The 7,511-nt window shown below is 44.5% G+C and overlaps 1 pseudogene; it reads left to right on the top strand.

The window, feature by feature from the left end:
• The window catches only part of LOC122554702, a 75,309-nt pseudogene extending 68,167 nt beyond the window's left edge, over nucleotides 1-7,142 (top strand).
• The last annotated feature ends 369 nt before the right edge of the window (nucleotides 7,143-7,511 follow it).

The raw sequence follows: 7,511 nt of genomic DNA, 5'->3' as shown, positions 1-7,511 counted from the left end.
CCCACCCTCCTCTCATTTATCTCTCCACCCTGCAGGCACTCTGCTTTTATTCCTGATGAAGGGCTTTTGCCCGAAACATCGATTTTCCTGCTCCTCGGATGCTGCCTGAACTGCTGTGCTTTTCCAGCACCAGTTTAATCTAGATTCTTCTTTCCAGTGAGAACTGACCCAAGTCCCTCAGCCTTTCCTCATAAGACCTTCGCTCCAGACCAGGAAACATCCTGGTAAATCTTCTCTGCACCTTCTCCAATGCTTCCACATCCTTCCTGTAATGTGGGGACCAGAACTGCATACAATACTCCAAGTGATGCTGCACTATCGTTTTGTACAGTTACAGCATGACATCATGGCTCTGCAACTCAATCCTTCTACCAATAAAACCTAACACACCATTTGCCTTCTTACAGCACTATCAACCTGGGTGGTAACTTTCAGGGATTTATGTACATGGACACCAAGATCCTTCTGCACACTCACACTACCAAGAATCTTTATATTGACCCAGTATTTTGTTTTCCTGTTATTCTTCCCAAAGTGAATCACCTCACATTTATCTGCATTGAACTCCATTTGCCACCTCTCAGCCCAATTTTGCAGTTTATCCAAGTCTCCCTGCAACCTGCAACATTCCACACTGTCCACTACTCCACCGACTTTAGTGTCATATGTAAACTTACTTATCCATCCATCTATGCCTGCGTCGAAGTCATTTATAAAACTGACAAACAGCAGTGGTCCCAAAGCAGATCCTTCTGGCACACCACTAGTAATTGGATTCTAGGCTGAATATTTTCCATCAACTATCACTCATTGCCTTCATACAGAAAGCCAGTTTCTCATCCAAACTGCTAAATCACCTTCAATCCTGTGCCTCCACATTTTCTCCAATAGCCTGCCTTATCAAAGGCTTTACTGAAGTCCATGTGCACCACGTTAACTGCCCTACCCTCATCCACATGCTTGGTCACCTTGTCAAAGAAATCAATGAGGTTTGTGAGACATGGCCTGCCCTGACTAATCCATGTTAATTACTTTCCAATCAAATAGTTGCTTGCTAGATGATTATAAATCCTATCTCTTAAATTCCTTTCCAAAACTTTTCCTTCAACAGACATCAGGCTCACTGGTCTATAATTACCTGGGTCATCTCTGCTGCCCTTCTTGAACAAGGGCACAACACTTGCAATCCTTCAGTCCTTTGGTACTAAATCTGCAGACAATGACAACTCAAAGATCAAGGCCAAAGGCTCAGCAATCTCTTCCCTAGCTTCCCAGAGAATCCTTGGATAAATCCCATCCAGCCAGGAGACTATCTACTTTCACATCTTCTAGAATTGATAACACCTCCTCCTTACTAACCTCAATCCTTTCAAGTCTAATAGCCCATTTCTCTGTCTTCTGCTCTACAATATTCTCCTTTTCCTGATTGAAAACAGATGAGAAATATTCATTTAGCATCTCTCCATTCTTCACAGGGTCCAGGCACAAAATCCCACTTCTGTCTTTGACAGGCTGTATTCCTGCCCTAGTCATCCTTTTATTCCTCACATATCTACAGAAACATTTCGGGTTCTCCTTTATTCTACCTGCTAAAGACTGCTCATGTCCCCTCCTTGCTCTTCTTAACTCTCTCTTTAAATCCTTCCCAGCTAATCTGTAACTCTCTATCGCCTCATCTGAACCATCTTGCCTCAACTTCACATAAGCCTCTCTCTTCCGCTTAACAAGAGATACGATTTCTTTAATAAATCACGGTTCCCTTACTTAATTACATCCTCCTTACCTGACAGGGACATACCTATCAAAGATGTGCAATATCTGTTCCTTAAACCAGCTCTACATTTCGAATGTCCCAACTCCAGCATTTTGCTGCCCGATTCCATGCCTCCTAAGTATTGCCTAATTCTATTATAATTCCCCTTTCCCCATCAATAACTATTGCCCTGTGGCATGTACCTATCCCTTTCCATCACTAAACTAAACTTAACTGAATTATGGTCACTCTGTCCAAAGTGCTCACCTATCACTAGATCATTACCAAGCACCAGATCCAGTGTGGCCTCCCCTCATGTCGGCCCTTCGACATATTGTGTCATGAAACTCTCCTGCAAACATTGGACAAAAACCGATCCATCCAACATACTAGAGTTATAGCATTCGAGAGTGTGGTGTTGGAAAAGCACAGCAGGTCAAGCAGCATCCGAGGAACAGAAAAATCGACTTTTCGGGCAAAAGCCCTTCATGAGAAATGAGGCTGGGCGCCTCGGTTGTGGAAGAGATAAATGGGAGGAGGGTGGGGCTGGGGGGAAGGTAGCTGAGAGTGCAATAGGTGGTTGGAGGTGGGGGTGAAGGTGATAAGTCGGAGAGGAAGGTGGAGTGGATAGGTGGGAAGGAAGATTGACAAATGGGACAGGTCAAGAGGACAGTGCTGAGCTGCAAGTTTGGAACTGGGGTAAAGTGAGGGGGAGGGGAATTGAGGAAGCTGGTGAAGCCCACATTGATGCCGTGGGGTTGAAGGGTTCCGATATGGAAGATGAGGCGTTCTTCCGCCTAGCATTGGGTGGTGAGGGAGTGGCGACGGAGGAGGCTCAGGACCTGCATGTCCTTGGCGGAGTGGGAGAGGGAGTTGAAATGTTCGGCCACAGGGCGGTGGGAATGATTGGTGCAGGTGTCCTGGAGATCTTCTCTGAAGCGCTCTGTGAGTAGGCAACCAGTCGCCCCAATGTAGAGGAGACCATATTGGGAGCAACGTATACATTAAATGACATGTGTGGAGGTGCAGGTGAAACTTTGATAGATGTGGAAGGCTCCTTTTGGGCATTGGATGGAGGTGAGGGGGGAGGTGTGGGCGCAGGTTTTGCAATTCCTCCAGTGGCAGGGGAAGATGCCGAGCGAGGAGGGTGGGCTGTTAGGGGGCTGGACCTAACCAGGTAATCTCGGAAGGAATGGTCTTTGTGGAAAGCAGATAGTGGTGAGGAGGGAAAGCATGGGATGTGGATGAGATGCGTTGGAGGGCATCTTCAACCACCTGGGAGGTGAAATTGCGGTCTTTAAAGAAGGAGGCCATCTGGTGTGTTCTGTGGTGGAACGGGTCCTCCACGGAGCAGATGCAGCAGAGGCGGAGGAATTGAGATAAGGGAATAGCATTTTTGCAGGAGGCAGGGTGGAAGGAGGTGTAATTCAGGTAGCTGTGGGAGTCAGGGGGTTGTAGGGAAAGGCTGAATAGCCTGCGGCTGTTTTCCCTGGAACATCAGAGTCTGAGGTGTGATCTTTTGGAGGTTTATAACATCATGAGGGGGATGGGTAAGGTAAATAGATAAGGTCTTTTCCCTGGGTTGGGGGAGTCCAGAACTGGAGGAGTTAAGTTTAGTGAGAGAGGGAAAAGATTTAAAAGGGACAAAAGGGATAACTTTTTCACACAGAGTATGGTGTGTGTATGGAATGAGCTGCCAGAGGAAGTGATGGAGGCCGGTACAATTACAACATTTAAGGCACCTGGATGGGTACATGAATAGGAAGGGTTTAGGAAATGATATGGGCCAAGTGCTGGCAAATGGGACGAGATTAAGTTTGGAAATCGGGTTGGCATGGATGGGTTGGACCAAAGGGTTCCATGCAGTGCATCTCCATGTATGTCCTCCCTCAGCTACTGAATTGATACTCCTCCATGTTGAACAAACTTCGAGGAAGCACTGACGAAGGCAAGGACACAAAATGTACTTTGGGCGAGGCATTTCAATGTCCACCATCAAGGAGGGCTCAGCAGCAGTGCTACTGATCGAACTGGTAAGGTCCTAATGAACCAAGCTACCAGACTGGGTCTGCAGCAGGCGGTGAGGGAATCAATGTACCTGACCTCATCCTTACCAATCTGCTGTCCGCAGATGCACCTGTCCATGACAGTATCAGTAAGAGCGACCACTGCACAATCCTTGTGGAGATGAAGTCCCACCTTCACATTGAGACCACCCTCCATTGTGTTGTGCAGTACTAACACTGTGCTACATGAGACAGACTTTGAACAACTCAAGACTTGGCATCCATGAGGTACTATGGGCCATGACCTGGAGCAGAATTGTCTTCAGCACAATTCACAACCTCATGGCCCAGCACATCCCCCACTGGACCATTACCATCAAGCCAGGGAATCAATCCTGTTTCAATGGAGAATGCAGGAGCAGCTGAAGGCATATCTGAACATGAGGTGTCTACCTGGTGAAAGTACCAAACAGGATTACTTGTAATTCAAACAGCACAAGTGATCCCACAATCAATGGATCAAAGCTCTGCAGTCCTGCCACATCCAGTTGTGAATGGCGGTGGTCGATTCAACAACTAAGTGGGAGGAGGATGATCCACAAATATCCCCATCCTCAATCTTGGAAGAATCCAACATAGTGTGAAAGTTAAAGCTGAAGCATTTGCAACAACCTTCAGCTACAAATACCAAGTTTCATCTGGATCTCCTCCAGTGGTCCCCAGTATCATAGATGCCAGTCTTCAGCTAGTTTGATTCACTCCATGTGAGATCAAGAAATGTTTGGAAACATTGGATATTGCAAAGACTATGGGCCCTGGCCACATTCCAACAGTTGTACAGAAGACTTGTGCTCCAGAACTTGACACTTTCTTAACCAAGCTCTTCCAGTACAGTGAAAAACTGGTATCTATCTGACAATTGTCCAGATATGCTCCTGACTCCATCTGCAAGGCACAAGACAGGTGTGTGATGGAATACTGTCCACTTGCCTAGAGGAGTTCAGCTCTGACAACACTCAAGCAGCTTGACACCATCAAGGACAAAGTAGCTGATTTGATTGGCATCACATCCACAACGTCCACTCCATCCACCATCAACGCTCAGTAGTAGCAGTGCATACTGTCTACAAGATGCACTGCAGAAATTCACCAAAGATCCTCAGGCAGCACCTTCCAAACCCATGACCACTTCCTTCTAGAAGGACAAGGGCAGCAGAGACACGGGAACACCAACATGTTCATGGTTCCCTCGAAATCATAGACCATGCTGACTTGGACATATATTCCTGTCCCTTCACTATTGTTCGGTAAAATGCTGGGAATTCCCTCCCTAAAGGCATTGTTGGTCAAGCCACAGCATGTGGACTGCAGTAGTTCATGAAGGTAGCTCAACACCACCTTCTCACGTGCAACTACGGATGGGCAGTAGATGCTGGCCAGTTGAACAAATGGCAATCATTGTTGTAAATAAGGAACTAATGGCCTTTCAGTAAGGAAATCTGCCAATGTTATCTGATGCAGATGTGACTCCAGTCTCAGAGACTGTAGTTGACTTTAACTACCCTTGAAATGCCCAGCAAGTCGTTCAGTTCAAAGGCAATTAAAGATGGGCAATAAATACTGCTGTTGCCAATGACACCCACATCCCATCTGTAAAAAGGAAACATTTGCTTGAATTAATGCAGCCAAAACAATCATCAAAAAAAATTTACACACTATCTCCAGCAAAGCAGAATGCTTAATACTAACTTTAAATTAATTTTTATCAATATTACTTTAAATGTAATGATAAACAAATCAGCTAAAAGGCAGTGAGCTGCATATTACATTGTCTTTTTTTAATTCAACAGGAGAATCGTATTAGCAGACTCCGACAAGCAGCGGAGATATTCTTACTTCAGATCATTGAAGCAAAATCACAAGTTGGAATAGTCACTTTTAACAATACTGCAACTATTCAATCACATTTGAAAGTGATTGATAATGAAGATGTGAGGAATCAACTTGTCCAATTGCTACCTACAACAGCTAATGGAGGGACAAATATCTGCGCAGGAATCCAGGCTGGTTTTCAGGTAGAAGCTGAAATGCTTCAGCAAACTTTAGTAACTCATTTTATTTTTCAGTTTTCCCACGTTGACAATAACTTAACGGCTTTGCAGGTACTTGGTGGTGACGACGGTGCTACAAATGGTGATGAAGTTGTTTTGCTGACTGATGGGGAGGACAGTGGGATAAGCAGTTGTTTCTCGGAGGTGGAACAAAGTGGTGCAGTTATCCACACGATAGCATTAGGACCGAATGCAGCCACAGAGCTGGAACAGATGTCAACATTGACAGGTAATAAGAACACAAAGAATTTCTCATGAATTCTTGGGAGAGGAACACAACCACAAGCCTTGTTGTTTTGAGTTCTGCTCCCAACGTTTATTGTGGTGGAAGTGGTAACAGGTTTAAAATGAATTGGGTGGCCCTCAATGAAAATACTGGATAAAGGAATTTCAGTTGAGAGCATTCCAATTACTGGGCAGACTCCAACAGGAAGTTGGTGGGACTTTACTCCTGGCACTGTCCATAAGTAGAGCTAACAGGAAATTAGCCAAGTCAATTTATTTATGTCGCACAACTTTAATATCCAATAAAAGTCATGGACATGTCCATATTTCTAGTCAGTCAGATTTGATTCTCCAAGCTAACTGTTAATATTGCAGGTAATGAGAACATAATGGCTACCACTGCCATTTTAATTCTTCTTCCCTCAACCAGACATTGTTCCTGCTAATCAGACAGGATTAAAATCAATGTTATCGTGTTCAATGTTTTACTCCAAACAATTTGACATTGGGCAGTTACTGTCACATTGCAGAAATCTCTGATGCCTCCTTCTTCATTTCAGTCTCAATTGGCATTGCCCATTGACCATGTATTTGATCCATGTTTATAACTTTCTTACCCTCTCCATTCTCTAGGGGGTCAACAGTTTGCAGCCACAGATAATGTGTATGCAACTGGATTAACTGATGCCTTCTCTTCAATAGTATCAGGAAATGGTGACATTAGTCAACAGTTAGTTCAGGTCTGTTTTCCCTCAGATAATGACTTTCTCATTATCCTTTTGTTAACTTAACATTAAATTCAATAGATCCATTTCTTTGGTTCCAGCTTGAAAGCTCTGGAACAAAGGTTGAAGATGACCTTGGTTGAAAGGAATAGTTTTCGTCGATAAGACCATTGGGAACCACATGTTGTTTGTAATTACATGGCAGAAGCAGACACCAGAAATGTTTGTATATGACCCCAGTGGAAACGTGTACAACAACAATGACTTTAAGGCTGATAGTACAACACGTACAGCCCGTCTGAACATTCCTGGCACTGCATAGGTAGGGATCAAAATGTCTCCTTTGATTCTTTATGTTCTGCAGTGTACATTGTATCATTGTTAATCATGTTTTCCAGCAGAGTCATTGGACAGCAGCATGTTTACTCTCAACCATCCTCTATTTCGACAATTATACAGTGCAGTCTTTCACATGATCTCTGCCATTAGCCAGTTGAGTACACAGCACACATGGAGTGAAACAAAATAGTTACGTTACAATTTGAAATGTATCACTTCTGCATGGTACAGCTGCCAATGCATTGGTGAGGACATGGGCATTAGGGTCATTCAATGCCATTGAGAGCCTTGGGAACCCATGGAGGCACCAAAAGCGAAAACAATTCTGAGTTCACCTCAATTTTGCCGACAC

Source organism: Chiloscyllium plagiosum, chromosome 11, assembly GCF_004010195.1.
Source record: "Chiloscyllium plagiosum isolate BGI_BamShark_2017 chromosome 11, ASM401019v2, whole genome shotgun sequence".
NCBI classification, from domain to species: Eukaryota; Metazoa; Chordata; class Chondrichthyes; order Orectolobiformes; family Hemiscylliidae; genus Chiloscyllium; species Chiloscyllium plagiosum.
This window is presented reverse-complemented; position numbering and strand designations above follow the sequence as displayed.